Source organism: Pelodiscus sinensis, chromosome 5, assembly GCF_049634645.1.
Source record: "Pelodiscus sinensis isolate JC-2024 chromosome 5, ASM4963464v1, whole genome shotgun sequence".
NCBI lineage: Eukaryota > Metazoa > Chordata > Testudines > Trionychidae > Pelodiscus > Pelodiscus sinensis.
This window is the reverse complement of record NC_134715.1, coordinates 39714543-39732674: the sequence shown is the minus strand read 5'-3', so window position 1 is coordinate 39732674 and position 18132 is coordinate 39714543. Positions and strand designations below refer to the sequence as shown.

Sequence of the window (18132 nt, the reverse complement as noted above, 5' to 3'; positions counted from 1 at the left end):
GGAGGAATTTAGTAAGCATGAGTAAAGATGGTTCCTGTGTTTCCTTGCTATTTCTCAGGCACAAATTACGCTGCTTTTCATTTTGTCTTTGGTATCTCCTCTAAATACCACAGTTATGAGCTCATAAATAGATAGGTTAGCTAGATAAATGGATTTAGAAATATTTCCAGAGAAATTTCAATTGCAATTTCACCACAAACAGGAAATCATTGAAATCTTGCTTTCAGTTTGGCTGCAAAATTTTAACACAAGATTCACAATAAGCTCCTGAGATACCTCTCTAGAACATCACTTCCGTAAAAGTTTAATATTTTTTCCACTTTTCCTCAAAATCGAATTATTCTTTTTATGCTGGTTAAGACTGTTACCTTTTATTGCAGTGGGGAAATATTTTTTTTCTAAATGGTAAGAGATATGTATTTAAATTTGTATTAAGTGGTCCAAAGATAAAACAATTTCCTACCTCCCATGACCTTTTTTTTAAACCCAGACACTTATCATCCTAAGAAATATAGGTGTTTAATAAAGATTAGGAGAAAATATAGAATGTTCTTTTTTCTATCCTTAGTAGGTGCATTTCACTTTAAAGTTAAGAGCTGTTTTTAAAAGTTTGAAAAATATTGTTCATGTCTTGTTTTACTTCTCAAAATAATTGATGTGAAAATTATTGGTGTGACATGACTATTCATCCTGAAAATGAGAACTTCTGCCCCATCCGATAATTAACTAGTAGTCACCCGTTATTAAGGAGACCACATATTTGAATAAAGGATCCTGCTGAGTTGTCTTTGCTCTGAAAAAGGTTTCAGTTGAAAATTGAAATAATAAGGTCCCCCTGAAATTATAAGAAGCTCAATCAAGTTCATGGCTCTGGATCTATAAATCTTTAAACTGAGTTTAATTATGAGTCGACTTTACCAAGCCTATCCAATAAGGGGGGAGGGGGTCTTCTTCTGTGAACTAGCTTACTGATTTTGCTTCTCATAATTCACGAGAATTTCATGTCTGGAAGGAACATTAAAAACATTTGCATTTGCATTTGCATTTGCATTTGCATTTGCAAACATTAAAAACACATACAAAATGATCTTATCTGGGACTGCTAAGTGAAAGAATTAGTGTTCAGGAAAAATCATGCCCTAGTGAAATGTAATAAGCCAATATTTGTTCCCAGTAAAATCACAACTATTAAAGAGTTGGCATTTCCATATTATTCAAAAAACAGTAGTAAATTGGCTTTCAAAATTCTTGGACGGAGGGACCTGTAACTGCATCTATTTTTTGGAGAAGACACAGCTCACAACTTTAAAAACTTGACTCAATAAATGAGTCAGAGCAAACACTATTGCTTCTATGCCTTCTTTCTTAAGTATAAAATCATCACTGGACTTGATAGAAGCACTGATATTCTGATGCAGGACTGAATAAATCTAAGAAAATAACTATAATCACATGCATTGAGTGGTATATTCTACTGAGGCTTACCTTATGTAAGCCAGGTCTAAACTGTGTGTGTGTGGAGGGGGGGGGGAGTCAATTTAAATTATGCAACTCCAGATACACAAATTACATAGCTAGAGTTAACATACGTTAAGCTGAGCTTGGCTCCGTATTCTCTGTGGGAGATCAATAGGAGAAACACTGCTATCAATTTCCCTTACTCCTCACAAGGAGTAGGAATACTGGTGCCAACAGGGGCACCCTCAGCATTCTAGTTAGTGGGTCTGTACTAGATCCATCTAACCTATCTTTACTAGACCGACTAAATCGAACCCTGGAAGATCAATCTCAGGGTTAGTAGATACGTGGCCTTAGCTCTTAGTTCATCTGATGTAACTGACACATCAAGCAGTCCAGCTCCTCAATTGGTTACACTCACACACTAACTATCATTCTTCTTCCAGGGTGATGCCAATGTATTTAACATCCTCTGTGACTGTCAATTCTGCCTTCACCTTCCTCGCTTTCTTTTTCTTCCTGTAGGTACACAGTACAATGCTAGGTCAGCAATTCTTCCATCTTCCATATGTCTTTCATGATATTTTCTAGCATGGCCACTTTTCTAACTCTCAACTTGGGTTATTTTGTTTTTCAATGAAGTGTTCCTCTGCTATGTGTGATGGGCAGCTTCCAATCTCTTATTTTTTACGCACTGTCATTGGCCAAATCTCTGCTTTGTACTGTAGTGCTCAGTACAATTGCATGGTATAAACTAACCTTCAGTGTAGACTTCTATTTGATCAAATCTGTTCAACTTTCCAAAGATGGTGTTCATTTTTCCTAATCTCATATGCATATATCTTTATCACAGCCATTTTCAAATGTGAACACATTATCCATATAGTAGAACTCTTCTACCATCCATGTAAATCTTTGCATCTTTTATCCACTTTCCTACAATCATAATCCTGGTTTTCTCTATGTTTACTTTCAATTGACTTTTTGATGCTTCTTGTTCTCTCTCTGCTGGAAAAGCAATCATTCCATTCAACGTCATACTTCATTCTTTGCCAGATCACTGAAAAAAGCTATGCCTTGCAAAAACCCATTTCAATCAAATTTCTTGAATATTGCTAGCATATCAAAAATCTGATCAATATAATAAGGAGTTTGTATAATGGAAGTAGATACACCATAAGACTCCTGAATGAGTGGTTTGATATTGTGTAGAATTAAAAAAGGGTGTGTGTTATCATCACTCCTATTGGCATTAATGAAACACTAGATGATGAAAAGGCATTCTGGATAGTAAAATGGGCTAAGCAGAAAGAAATTCCATAACCTTGACTTTGCTGATGACATTGGTAAACCTAAAAAGTAAAGCAATTAGAAACCACAGAAGTAGAGATGAACCAGCTTTGACTAAAATAAGGACTCACTTGTATCTTTGCTCAAACATCAAATATATTTTACCTTTCTGGGGCACAGCACAAACTCTCATCCTAGAACATAAGAACATAAGAATGGCCGTACTGGGTCAGACCAAAGGGCCATCTAGCCCAGTAGCCTGTCTGCCGACAGTGGTCAGCACTAGGTGCCCCAGAGAAGGTGGACCGAAGACAATAATCAAGCAATTTTTCTCCTGCCATCCATCTCCAGCCTCTGACAAACAGAGGCCAGGGACACCATTCCTACCCCCTGGCTAATAGCCTTTTATGGACCTAACCTCCATGAATATATAGAGCTTCTCTTTAAACTCTGTTATAGTTCTAGCTTTCACAGCCTCCTCTGGCAAGGAGTTCTACATGCTGTGTGAAGAAGAACTTTCACTTATTAGTTTTAAACCTGCTACCATTAATTTCATTTGGTGTCCTCTAGTCCTTATATTATGGGAACTAATTAATAACTTTTCTTTATTCACCCTCTCCACACTACTCATAATTGTATTTACCTCTATCAAATCCCCCCTCAGTTTCCTCTTTTCCAAACTGAAAAGTCCCAGTTGCTTTAGCTTCTCCTCATATGGGACCTGTTCCAAACCCCTGATCATATTAGTTGCTCTATTCTGAACACTTTCCAAGGACAAAATATATTTTTGAGGTGAAGAAACCACATCTGCACACAGTACCCAAGATGTGGGCATACCATAGTTTTATACAGGGGCAGTAAGATATTCTGTGTCTGAGGGTACGTCTAGACTACCGCGTTTTGTCGACGGAAGTTTTGTCGACAGATACTGTCGACAAAACTTCCGTCAACAAAGAGCGTCCAGACACATTGAGTTCTGTCGACAAAGCAAGCTGCTTTGTCGACAGAACTCCGTAGTCTGGACGCAACGTTACAGGCAATAACACCTTCTGTCGACAGAGTTCTGTCGACAGAAGGCGTTATGCCTCGTAAAATGAGGTATACTAGCGTCAACAAAACTGCTGAGTTCTGTCGATGTTATGTCGACAGAACTCAGCGGTAGTGTAGACGCTGGTATAGTTTTGTCGACAAAAGTCCACTTTTGTCGACAAAACTAGGTAGTCTAGACACACCCTTATTTTCCATCCCTTGCTTAATAATTCCTAACATTCTATTTGCCTTTTTGACCACCACAGCACACTGTGTGGACGTTTTCAGAGAACTATCCACGATAACTCCAAGATCTCTTTCCTGATTTGTCAATTTAGCCCCCATCGTATTATATGTATAGTTGGGGTTATTTTTTCCAATGTGCATTACTTTACACTAATCCACATTAAACTTCATTTGCTATTTTGTTGCCCAATCACTCCGTTTTGTGAGATCTATCTGGGAAAGCTCTGCAGCATTGAGAGTGGAATTTTTGCTCTGAATGTTTGCCTAAATCTGTTCCCATTGAAGTCAAGGGTAATTATAGACCTCAATAGGAGAAGAATTAGAGCCAGCTGTATTGTTTTTTGAAAATACCTTTTTGAAGATCTGCTGGAGTTCATAGCCTTGTATAGGCCATGACTTTGTAAAGACTCTGCAGAATTAAAGATCCATGGCCATGAATTAAAACACACTGAGAGAAGTTACACTTGTGTAGTTCCCGCCGACTTGCCACAACTGCCTTTGCAACATCCTTTAGTGGTGATTGTTCAGGCATTCATCTGTGGTGCTTCCAGTCTAGAGGTAAGCTCGGACAAACAATGATACATCAGGCTCAACAGCTAAATCCTTGCAGAGTGGAAGCAATGCTGTGATAGAGAAACTAAATGTACCATAAATGTCTATTTCAGTCTTGCAATAAAGGTCTCTTCTTTCTCATGTGAGTGTTTCTATGCTATATTCCTCCTAACCCTTCTTTCCATTTAGAATGCAACATTAGCTAAAACAGATTTATGTAAATGTCCTGATCTCCTGTAAAACCTGCTTAAGATTTTGTTCTGGAAAAATCATAAAAAGAAGAAGTTCAAAGTATTCCTGACATTTTGCCATGTTTCTTTATAATCTTCTCCTGAAAATGAGATATGTGACTCACCCTCCCATGCATTTTCTGTCTCCACTGTTTAACATTTGAGCTGAGTAGGAGTTTCCTATTGACATCAGGAGGAGTAGGTTTGGCTTTACATTAATAGATTTATTTTTAGAAATTTGTAAATTATGGAGTCTGGGTGACACTGCTTTTGACTATAGAGTACAACCACCTGAGCCTGCTTTGAATTGTCTCGACCAGGCTATTCAAGGCACTTTTCTCCCAGAGTTCAAGTTTTCTGCCAACCCTTGGGTAAGGACTCAAACTCAAATTTGAAACTATTTGGCATAGAATGGAAAAGTTCTAGTACGCAGCGTGCACAAATATATATTTATATTTATATTTATATATATAGTAGCCCAATGTCTGTGACTCTGTAACGCTAAAATGCTAGCTGTTCCTTCTGGGCGGCACTGTTGCCTGAGTGACATCCTTCGCCTCCCGCTGTGGTGCTCGGCTGACTTCTGTGCTGCGCAGACAGGCCTCTGTGGGGGAGCCCAAATGGCCTCTTGCTCTGCTTGCTCCCCTATGGTGGCCCGGCTGAGCGGCGCAGAAGTCAGCTGAGTGCCATGAAGGGAGGCGAAGGAGGGAGGGGAGGAGACATACATGGCCAGGGGGCGGGGCCTGGATAAGCGTGCATCCCTGACAGAGACAGAGGAGAGCAGAGAGAGAGTAAGAGGCAGGAAGGGGAAAAGAGAAAGAGAGAGATGGAGCGAAGAGAGAGTGAGAGGCAGGAGGAGGAGGAGAGAGAAAAAGACACCGAGCAAGAGACTGGAGGCTCAGGAGAGAAGACCGATGTGGAGGAGAGACCTGAAAATCCCGTCTTATGATGGGCTAATCAGCTAATTATATATATATATATATATTGTATTTAGAAGCAAGTGCTCAGATTAGTATGAATAGATCATCCCCACAATTATCTTTCTTTAAATTCCCTATTAAATAATGCCTTAGACTATGAAAGTCCAAATATTAGCCCATACAATTTATGTGATATTTACTATAGGCATATAAATAAGGGTTCACAACATGATACAATTACAATTATATAACTATTATTTTAAATCATAGCCTAGAACATCAACCCAAAAGTAGAAACCATCCCCCCCAAATCTCCTGCAACATATGCATGTACTGTAGAATGTTACTTCGGACAGTTTCCTACACAAATTAGGTCATCACAGCTCCATACAGTAACACATCCTGACATTCTTTGTGTCTGTGCATGCACATGCACTGCTGCTCATCAGAGGATAATAACATAAGGCAGACTTACTTAGTTAATAGCATAATGTAATTTTGATGTACAGCTCCAAGTTGTGAAAAGCTCATGACCCTGGTATCAGAACGAAATGTATGCAAATTAATTTTAGCATTTGAGCCAAGAGATCAAAATTTTACATCTTTCCAAATATACTAGAACTGGCAGGGAATGGCATTTCTCTTCATCCAAACAAAGTTATTTTGTATCATGCAGAAAAAAAAGACATTTTCCAAAGGAAATTAGAGCAATAATTTTAATTTACCAGATTTTCAAATTCCTCAATTGTTTTCCTTTTGTGATATTAGCATGAAACAAGAACCATTTAAAATTATATCCGAGTTAACATTTGAATTTCAAAAAAGTGTACTACTTCAACCTATGGAAATGATTTCCTGATAGAACCTCTCTTAGGCAGCTAGTGAAGTTTTATTTCAAGAAAAAAAAGCCCAATGTGCCATGGAATCATCCAGTTGGATTATAAATGTATTCTTAAATGGCAACTCTCATTTTCTTGCAACTTTGCAAACCACAAGTATTTGTAATTTGCTTTGGGAGCTTATTTCTTGAGTCAGACTCTGCAGTGTAGTGTACATTTAATTGTAAAGGGAGGTTTTTTACAGCTCTCTGAAATACCATATAAATATTGTTGCATAAAAAAGCCTCCGCCTGAGCTTACTTGATTTTACACATGCCTTTTTTGAAAAAACACTAACTGTAAGGTCTAAGGTTTTAAACTGCAACACACTGTAATCTTTGTCAAACTTTGCAACTTTGTAACTCTCAGTAACTGTACTTTATAAGTTTAAAAATTTACTTTAAGCTGCAACTTTGTAACCTTTGTAACTCTCAGCCACTTTGTAACTTGTTCTAAACTGCATTCTCCCCTGAGTGATGGAGAAAGAGAGAGTGTGACTGTGAGTGTGTGTTAGGAATTACAAGGCTGGAGCACATGGTGATGACTCATAAGAGACTGCTGCTTTGCTGGATAAAGGGAAGTCTGGGCATGCTCCCTGGTGATGAGGTTGTCATGATTATGAGGGTTAGCCAGCAGCCTGGGGATTAAGGGGTTAACTACACCTAGCCAGGTGGAGTGACCAATAAGAATGTAGGTGGGACTTTTCAAACTGGGACAAAGGAATTTGGGTTTTTTTCTCTTCTCCCTTTTGTCTCTCAGAGAGCTCTCTGCAGCTACAGAGAGGGACAAGCATGTCTCTCTCTCTCTCCAAGGCACCATTCTTCATTTTCTGTAAGTAGGGTAAAGTTTAGGCAGTTTCGTTAGGTTTTATTGTTTTAAGGATAGGGTATGGGATCTGAGATCTGGCACTGTTTAAAAGATGTTTTGGCTTTTCTTTGTAACTAAGTTCTAGGCCCATGGAGTTTCTCCATGAGTATATTTTGTTACCTCCTTATCTAGTCATTATGGTTGCAACAGGAATATTGTTGTAATAATAAAAGTTCTTTCATTTCTTTTTATTAACCTGGCAGTGGTTAATTGTGTGCCTTGATTTTTATTTTAGGGGTAAGATTTCCCAAATGATCTTTCCCCTGATTTCTTTATCAACATTTGGGTGGTGGCAGCGGAAGTTTTATTCCCAAGATCTAGGTTTTTAAGATTTTGGGGGAATTTTTATACCAAAGCCTGGTAGATAAGGCTTTGGGGTACACTTGCTGGCCCCCACTTCTGCATTTATCATGCCAGAGTAGGGAAGGAGCCATGACAGAGGTGGATGAGTCACAGGGACCATTCAGACACAATATAAGGAGAGGGAGCGCATGTGAGACTCTCTCTTTTCCCCCTGCTCCTGAGAAGCTCCCCTTTCTACAACCAATGTCTTACCTGACCAGCTCCCCAGCCATAATGGGCAGACAGACCCTCCAGGATCTACAGGCGTTGGCTCCTTCTGCAATCCATATGCCTGTGTAAGTGTGTGAGTGCCTGAGGGCAGGAATGAATATGTGTGAATGAGTGAATGAATGGAAGGGTGTGTGTGTGAGAGAGAGATAGCTCTATCCCTTTTAGATTAAACCTTTGGTGGCACCTCTATCCTCTTTAGTTTTAACCTTTGGTGGCAACTCTATTTTTGTAGTGCATATAGTGGAGTGCTAATTCCTCAAACAATTAACCCAGCGGGAATTTTTTGAGGTACCAAATATAACCAGATATTGGAATTTAAGAAGCTGTTATACACTATGGAAATAATGGGCACTACTCTGGGTCACAGTTACCAGAAAGTCTGTGTCAGTCACTGCACAGCTCTTTGCCAAAAAAAAAGGTAAAATGACTTGATTGACTGAATTCTGTGTGGAGAGATGCCCATAGAACAACAAGAAAATCACATCAAAATTGTCACCAATGGGCCATCTTGTTGGCAGGATCATCAGAGAACTGAAGGATTAGGGAGGCCTGGAGACTAGCTTGTTCTTCCACCTCAGAAAGGGTTGCACATTGCTCATAGAATCATATAAGTTCAGGAGGTCATGTAGTCCTACCCCCTGCTCAAAGCAGGAGCAATCTCAACTAAATCATTCCAAATAGGACTTTGTGAACTTTCTTAGGTAAACCATTGAAGTGCTTCACCACCTTCCTAGTGAAAAAGTTGTTCATAATATCTAACCCAGATCTCCCACACTGCAGCTTAAGACCATCGCTTCTTGTTCTGTCAGCTGCCACTACTGAAAATCACCTGGCTCCATCATCTATGGAACTCTTCTATCAGATAGTTGAAGGCTACTATCAAATCCCCCTTCTCTTCTTAAGACTAAATGAGCCCAATTCCCTCAGCCTCTCCTTAGAAGTTATGTGCTCCAGCACCCTAATCATTCACATTGTCCTCCGCTGGACTCTCCAATTTGTCCAAATCCTATCTGTAGTAGGGAGGGAAGGGCAAAACTGGATGCAATTCTCCAGATGTGGCCTCACCAATGCTAAATACAGTGGAATGATAACTTCCCTTGATCTGCAAGCAATGTTCCTACTAATGAAGCCCAATATGCCATTAGCCTTCTTGGCAACAAGGACAGTGTTGAATCATATTTAGCTTCTCATCTATTGTAATCCTCATGTCCTTTTCTGCATGACTGCTGCCTAGCCAGTCAGTTCCCAGCCTGTAGCAGTGCCTGGGATTCTTCTGTCCTAAGTGTTGGACTCTGCACTTGTCCTTGTTGAATCTCATTAGATTTCTTATGGCCCAATCCTCCAATTTGTTTAGGTCATTCTGGACCCCAGCCCCATTCGTGAACTTGATGAGGGTGATTGCATCCAGCTTTGCCTCTCCCCTCCCCCCCTTCCCCCCATCCCCTACTACAGATAGGTTGTGGACAAATTGGAGAGAATCCAGGGGAGTGTAAACGAACACTCATCTAGATCATTAATGAAGATGTTGAACAAAACCAGCACCAGGAGTGACCCCTGGAGTACTCTGCTTGATACAGCTTTCCTAGCTTAGAGTCCATTGTTCTAGACCATATTGTTTAATTTGCCAGAAAAGAATACTATCAAAATATGTACTTTATTAATGTCAACAATATATCACATTCACCACTGTTCCCATACCCACAGATCCGGTTGTATCATCATCTCCATATCCACGGAAGACAGTCAGGTTTGTCAGGCATGACTCGCCCTTGGTGAATCCATGTTGACTATTCCTGATCACTTTCCCCTCTTCCAAATGCTTCAAAATTGATTCCTTGGGTATCCTCTCCATGATTTTTCCAGGGATTGAGATGAGGCTGACTAGTTTATAGTTCTCTGGAGCTCCTTTTCTTCCTCGTCTTGAAGACGGGCACCGTATTTGCCTTTTTTTAGTTGTCTGGGATCTCCCCCAATCACCAAGAGTTTTCAAAGACAATGGCCAATAGCTCTGCAATTACATCAGCCAACTCTCTCAGCACCCTCGGATGCATTAGATCTAGCCCATATTCTTGTGCATGTCCAGTTTTTCTAAATAGAACTTAATCTCTTCTTTCACTATCGAGAGATGCTCACTTCCTCCCCATACTATCCCATGTAGCAGTTTGGGAGCTAACTTTGTAAAGATCGAGGCAAAAAAGCATTGACTATGTCAGCTTTTTTCACATCACCTGTCATTAGGTTATCTTTCCCATTCAGTAAGGGTCCCACACTTTACTTAACTTCCTTCTTGTTGCTAACATGCCTATAGAAACCTTTCTTGTTATCCTTCACATCCCTTATAAGCCATGATTCCAATTGCATGCAGGCCTTCCTGATTACAACTCTGCATGCTTGAGAAATGTTTGCATGCTCCTCCCTACTCATCTGCCCAAGTTTTCATTTTTCATTTTTAATCTTCCTTTTTATGTTTAAGCTTACCAAAGATTTCTCTGTTAACCAAGCTGATCACCTATCATATTTGCTATTCTTTCTGCACATGGTCCTCTTACATTGTAGAAAGGTACATAGACAGAGGTGTGTGAGGTAGCTTGCACTGCTCCTTTCCTCATATGCGCCACTGGCAACCAAGAACTGCAACTCCGACTGTTGTTCTTAGGGCTGCTTTATTAGCCTTATGAAACCTGGGCTCATCTAGATCAGTAGAAATTGAAGGTACCTGGAAATCAGTATATCAAAGGATTTGTCCCAGAGTTCATAAAAGTGTCAGTAAGTAAATTAAAGTTCTAACAGTGTCTTAAATCATTGAGAATTTGATCTGTGAAAGTAGAACATTATATCACGTTGCTTGTAATCAGCATTCTGTTTACAGAAGGTGGGGTAACATGCTGTTTACAGAAGGTGGCAAGAATATCAAATATGGCAGGTGGCCATATGCCATATTAATATTCATTAATATTTCAATAAGTAAATGATTGCTACAAAGCCCATGATAAAAATAAAGGAGAGACAGTCATCAATATAATTGATTGTATTTGGATGAAGCAAATTATTTATATGTTCTTTTCTTGAATCTAACTTCTAAAGCATTTTCAGCCTTCACATCATTTAAATGACTTGTACTGGTGAACACTTTAACGCCAGCTGGTCTGTAGAGTGAAGGTGATAGAACATTGCTATCCTCAATTTAGGCAATTTAAAAAGAGAATATTTCACTGAAGGTAATTTTACACCTCACCTTACGAAGCTCACTTCTTTTCCTTCAACACCTCCAGTGTGAATCAGCTGCAACTCCAGAAAATACCTACTTTTTTTCATCAAATATGAATTAATTTATAACAATACGTGCATACACACACACGCGCCTTTATACACTAGAACTCATTGTTTAGTGCTTAGCTCAACAAATAAACAATGCTTGCAACATTCTGCGTTGTGACTGCTACAAAAAGTCATAGATCTGGATTCTACTTGTTCAATAGAAAGAATTGCGAAAAGTTGCAGAAACATTTTTGGCCAAGATTTACAGTTGCATACTATAGAAAAGCTCTTTAGAAACAGAGACTTCACAAATAATTTTCAACAAGTACTCATGCAGTTCTTTGCTTAATTCGAGAAGTAAAAAATGGGGAAAATTGTAATTGTTAATTACAAGCATAAAGGCAGATGAGAGCTCCTTCCTATTCCAGACTTGGCAAATGTTAGCTTTTTAAAATTGACTTTTCCTTTTTTCAAATTTGGAAACAAAAAATCCTTCCTGAATTGAGATGTCTTCCCACAGGTTGCAACTCTATAGCTAATTTTTATAGCATATTGTTTAGTGGTGGAAAGTGTATTAAATAAATTCAGAGAAGCACCTTCCTGGACATTTATTCAGAGTATTTCACTACTTCCAGTAACTCTCTCCCCTCTTCACCATGTCCCATGTCTTCTACCTTCCAATGTTCCATTTCCCAATCCTGCTTTCCTCTCTAGTTACCACTTTCTTCTGTATGACCACAAATAGATCCTTGATATACAATAGGCTCCACCATGACCAAATCAGTGTTTCTAATTTTAAATGGATTTTTGTGCTCCCTTTCCATATTCCCAGGAGCAGGGTTGGCAACAGACTTCTCTGGGCCCTAGACAATTTAGGGGAAGGCTTGGCTCTGGGCCTCCTGGAAGAGGGTAGGAGCAAAAGAGGGGGCCTCAAGCAAAAGAGAAGAGGGTAGGAGATAGCCTCCTCCTTGGACAGCACTCAATGCCTCCTGGACTGTGCCACATGGGGATCCAGAGGTGATTTAAAGGTCCCAGAGACCCAGGCCCCTTTAAATCTCCATGTCCCAGGCCAACTGCTCCTTTTACTCCCCATCATTGGAAAAAGCCATCCCTAGGGGTGTTCAGTGCCCCAGACATAGGTGCCAAGTTTAATCTGCTGGAAGAGGGGCTCCTCAGTAGCTCCATCCAAGGCTCCTGCCATTGTTCAGGAGGTATTGGGAGGAGGGAGAGGTTCTGATAGTATAATTGCCAGTGGCTATCAATCAGTACTCCAGCCCTGAAGTGTGCCCCCCTCCCCAAAGTGCAGGACCCAGGGCAGTCACCCCAATTTACTGTGCACAAGGGACAGCTGGTCCAGGAAGCTTCCTGATATTTCTTAAAAACTAATGTAAAGAGCAGCATCCGGAGAAAGCAATTTTTAGTGCACAATGTGTTTTACTGGTTCCACAAAATACAGGAAGTTAAACTTTTAACGATAGATAGATAGATAGATAGATAGATAGATAGATAGATAGATAGATAGATAGATAGATAGATAGATAGATAGATAGATAGATAGATATTATTTTGGCTGTGTCTAAACTATACAGTTCTATCGGGAAAAGATATGCAATTTGCATATCTTTTTCCGATTCTTTTTTCGGAAGAGGCTTTTCCGACATTTAGCCCATCCAGGGATGCTGAAAAAACACATCTACTTTTCTTAAATTTTCTTCTGGAAAAGCAGACGCATTCCTTGGAAAAACTCTGCAGTCTAGACATAGCCTTTGATACCATCCCCAAAACCCGCTTTAATCCTCTCAAACTTCCAGACCTTCCCCAACCATCACTATGCCACCTGCATGTTCTGGTACTCATACATACAATGGTACTATCTCATCAAAATGTCTTATATTTACCATTTTCTCTGGATGTCTGCCCTATTAAAATCTAATTCTCTTCAGCTTCTCTGGTTCACAGTTCACTACACTCTGCAGAAAGCCTGCATTTCATATTCTTTGAAAAACACTGATGAGCCAACTGCTGTCTGTCCTCCTTTGCTCCTGACATGATTTTAGTTCAAAGCGGTTTAACTTTTGGATGAAAGTTCATGTAATATTATTTTATGCAAATGTTTTTAGTTCATCCCTGTCTATACTTATAATAATGGAAACACAACTTTCGTGGCATAAAAGCCATCACCTCAATAATATGAATTCTTAAAACAGGATTTAAAAAAAATAAAAAATGAATAAATTTTCAATGCTCCATATGTGATAGAAATAGCCAAGGCTAAACTTTAAGAGTAGAAATACTGTTAGATGGAGTACAGTAAAGTTCAAAAATTACCAACATGTAGTATCTGGTGACCAAGAATAATGGTTGCAACAACAGAATGTGGCTTGCTCTCTAACAATGTACACAGCTCTGAAATCCAAAACTGTTCCAAAATAACATTAGTGGTTTAGCTGCATTAGCAGGCTAACTTACCGGTGCTTATTTTCTTTATCATATTTACTATTTGGTAGAGTTAATGCAAAACATTACTCACTCAGTGGGGGATGTTGGCTGATGGAGAAACTTGGAAAGTCTAGTGATTACAATGTGGAATCAGGAATGCATGGTGCACAGACAGAAAAAGAAAAATAATGTAGTTTATATACAAATAGTAGCATCAGTCCAGTGTAAACTTACTGTTACTCATTTCAGATGACCCAGAGTCAACATTTTAATTTTGCTACATTAATTGTAGAGTGGGTCAGAGATAATGGTGACACAATACTTCCAACAGATGGCAGACTTGCCAGGCTCCCTGAAGAGGTGTGGCCTCAACAGAAGGAGCAGGGCTGGGAGCTATCCTCCCCCCCACACCAAACCTTCAGTGCTTCTGGAAACATGCCACCTGGGGCTCTGTCAGCAATTTAAAGGGCAGTTGCAGTAGCAGTGGCCAAAAGCACCAAGCCCTTTTAAATCACTGGCCCCCAGAACAGTTGCCCTCTTTGCCCCCCTGTTGCTGGGCCTGAACACATGAAAGATCCAGAATACAAATGACAGGGAGGAAACTTTCTCCGCTCTCTTCCAGATAAGACATTTTCCTTATGCACAGCTTTGCTACTCTCCCAGATGGCCTACTGGCAGGTGCATCTTTAACTACATTTAGTCTGATGAAGGCCAATATGCTTCATATTCTCATATGCGGGAAGATTTGCTGCAGTGGTGTTTCATTTGATAAAATTACCTGATTTCAGCACTTTGTACTTAGAATGATAGGTGTGGAAGAGACCTCAGGAGGTCACTGAATCCAACCCCTTGCTAAAAGCAGGACTGATCCCAACTAAATCAACCCAGCCGGAGCTTTGTTAAGCCGGGACTTAAAAACTTCTAAAGATGGAGATTCCGCCACCTACCTAGGTAACCCATTCCAGTGCTTCACCACCCTTCTAGTGAAATAGTTTTTCCTAATATCCAGCTTCTCATATTTAGACCCATATTATGGCAGCCATTTTCCATGTGACTTAAATGAATGAAGAACACAAAAGAAAGGAGAATTAATAGGAGGCAGGTTGAAGTGTTAGTAAACAAGTACCTCTTCTATATGTCTTACACATTCGGGCTTGAGTGCTTACTCTCCTTCACTAGTTCCTTAGTGTAGATGTTTCTTTCAGCTCTAGGAACAGGCTTTTCAAGAATTGGCTGCAGTAGCATAAATAAATCCGGAAAGTTAATCTGAGAGAAAAAACAGACAAGCTGTCATTTGCTGAGTGATAAGTAAAACTGGGAGAATAAAAACCTTAGAGACAAGGCACGATAAAGCTGTCAACTGCCACTCCAGAACAGCAACTGTAGTAGTCATGAGAGCAGCCATGACAGTTAATATCTGTATCAGATTGTGAAAGACCATTCACATACTGATGGTTTGAAGATCAGCCAAATGCAAGACATCAGCTAGTCTGAGTATTTAAAGAAACTGGGTGTGGTTGGAATACAGCAAGGCCTAGGGTCTGTTACAATGATATATACCACAGGACTGAATTTAAAGAAAGGCAGAAACTAAGAGTTGGGTCTGATGTAAGGTGAGATTCAAAAGGAGGTTTTGAAGGACCCCAGTCTGTGAACCTGCCCCCTAGTTTCCAATGAGAATGATGGGAAATCCAAGACATCAGGCAAAACTGGGTGAAATCACACAAGATTGGGAATATTGAGAATAAGTGTAGAGGCTTCACCCTGTGAGGCCTTAAAAAAACTTTCCCCATATAATGAGGAGATTAGACAGTCCAGCATCTGGTTGCTAAGCCATCTTTCTTTCTGTACTGAAGTTGTGATAGGAATGTTGTTCAATATTTCTCTGTTGCAAATTTTATAAAGAAAATGTTCTAAATATCAGGAGAGTCTTGTGTTACCTCCTGTCTCTGTGAATGCTTCCATACTGTAAATGTGGCCCTCTGACAGGGGTTTCTGAGCAACAGCAGCTCCGTGATATACATCCTCTGTAACACCAACACTTCATTAAAAATGGTGAAGTAGTAAATTTTGGGATTTTGCAGGTCAACTTCCTCTTTGAGATATTGGAGAGTTAAATATTTTCTAGCATAACTCATATGTACAGTTGTATATTTGTGGTTCCATGTAAATAGGATTGGTGTACCACCAATAATGCCAATTCCTTTCTTGCAGAAACCTCAGTGAAGGCTTGGAAGCTGCTCTTTTACGCTTGTCTCTCTTGGACTGTGTGGACAAATCACCGCCTACTGGTCAGGTAGGGGGGCTCAGTGAACTCCTTCATACCCTGGTCAGGTCCCTAACCAATATTCCTGGTCCCGGGACCAGTAGGTGGGTGTGATCACCCCCTCTCTGTGGAATACAGGGAGGGGGGGATTCAGCGGACCCGCCATCTATGTCCTGGCTTAGCCGGGGGGCCCTGTGCCCTAAGTTTGGCCCCTCCGAGAGGCTAGCCTGGCCAGCCCTCTCCCGGGCATCTGGCTGGTGCAACAACACGTTTGCGTGCGTTCCGAGATGGAGGGGTTGTGAGGTAAAGAGGTAGTGGGAAGGGGACCTGGGCCCGCCCTCTCTCCGGGTCCCAGCATGGGGCCCTAAGTGCAGGGGCTCACCATCGCCCCTGCATGGCTGACGTATGGGTCACTCCCGTAAGACGGCTGCCCACGGGCAACATAAGGACCCCACCCCGGGCTGCTTCCTCCCTATCTCTCGACCCCGGGGCCCGCCTGCTAGCCCCTGTGCCTACCGGGAGTTTGCTGCTCAGTGCTTGGGGCACTCCGCGGATGGTTCTCCTGGAGATCCGTTCCCTCTTGCCTTGTCCCGGCCAAGTCGCTCCCTTCGTGGACGGCAAGGGTTGTCCTGCTCGACCTCAGGCCCTGGGCTGGCTGTCCGCTGGCTGCAGGGGCCGTCCCAGGGGCCCCTGGGCTGAGGCCGGGCCACCTGCCGGTCTCGGGTATGCACCCGGTCTGTCCTTTGCCCCGGTCCTCCTCTACTTGCTATGGAGGAGGTTGCCCTCCTCCTCTATGCCGGCGGGTACTTTTGAAAGGGCCCGCCGGTTCTGACGTGGTCTGAAGGTCCCGCCCCCCCCGGTGACATGGCGGCTTCCCCGGCCACGTCCCCGCTGCCACTTACGGCGCCAGCCCCGCCTTGCACCACGCTGTGGGAGGGGCCTGCGGCCTCCCTATGGTGCAGGCACAGTGGCAGGTTCTGGCCCCGCCATCATTCTCCGGCAGCCCCGGGGCGCAAGGGTGTTCGGCCCGTGGCCCCGCTCATTGCCCGGCGGTCCTGGCTGTCCAGCGTGCGGGCCATTGGCAGCCCGTCACAGACTGATTAACACAATCTTCATTTTCCCTGCTTACCCCTAGAAACCTAATGTAAAACTGCTCACTCAGGACCATGTAGTCTTAAAAGGTGGCCTGGCTATTAACCCTTCTTTTGTGCAGAAGTTCTATTGTACAAACAAACCTCAGGCAGCCCATCCCAATAAAAGGAAGGGCTTTCACCCACACAACTCCCTTCATAATAGAGAGTGGGATAGAGAGTACGCTTATTAAGTTTGCAGATGACACCAAACTGGGTGGGGTTGCGACTTCTTTGGAGGATAGGGACATAATTCAAAATGACTTTAGCAAGTTAGAGAAATGGTCAGAGGTAAACAGGATGAGGTTTAATAAAGAGAAATGCAAAGTGCTCCACTTAGGAAGGAACAATCAGTTCCATACATACAAGATGGGAAGCGACTGTCTAGGAAGGAGCATGGCGGAAAGGGATCTAGGGGTCATAGTGGACCACAAGTTGAATATGAGTCAACAGTGTGATGCTGTTGCAAAAAAAGCAAATATGATTCTAGGTTGTATCAACAGGTGTGTTGTAAGCAAAACTCGTGAAGTCATTCTGCCGCTCTACTCTGCACTAGTTAGGCCTCAGCTGGAGTACTGTGTCCAGTTCTGGGCGCCACATTTCAAGAAAGATGTGGAGAAATTGGAAAGGGTACAGAGAAGAGCGACAAGAATGATTAAAGGTCTAGAGAACATGACCTATGAAGCCAGGCTTCATGAACTGGGCTTGTTTAGTTTGGAAAAAAGAAGATTAAGGGGGGACATGATAGCGGTTTTCAAATATCTAAAAGGGTGTCACAAGGAGGAAGGAGAAAATTTGTTCCTCTTGGTTTCTGAGGACAGGACAAGGAGTAATGGGCTTAAAGTGCAGCAGGGGAGGTTTAGATTGGACATTAGGAAAAAATTCCTAACTGTCAGGGTGGTCAAATATTGGAATAAATTGCCAAGGGAGGTGGTGGAATCTCCCTCTCTGGAGATATTTAAGAACAGGTTAGATAGACATCTGTCAGGGATGGTG

General features: G+C 41.5%; 1 long non-coding RNA gene across 5 annotated transcripts; it reads right to left on the bottom strand.

The window, feature by feature from the left end:
* Nucleotides 1-9699: 9699 nt before the first annotated feature.
* Nucleotides 9700-16857, bottom strand: LOC112547235 (uncharacterized). 5 transcript variants are annotated; one of them, XR_012904111.1, is made up of 6 exons: nucleotides 16523-16857; nucleotides 14867-15006; nucleotides 13832-13870; nucleotides 11274-11347; nucleotides 10522-10729; nucleotides 9700-10051 (listed from the first exon to the last, which is right to left on the bottom strand). It is a non-coding gene; the product is annotated as an uncharacterized LOC112547235 (long non-coding RNA). The 5 variants fall into 5 exon arrangements; XR_012904109.1 differs by having other exon boundaries at nucleotides 10522-10759; nucleotides 11279-11347; XR_012904112.1 differs by having other exon boundaries at nucleotides 11274-11344.
* Between the last annotated feature and the right edge of the window lie 1275 nt (nucleotides 16858-18132).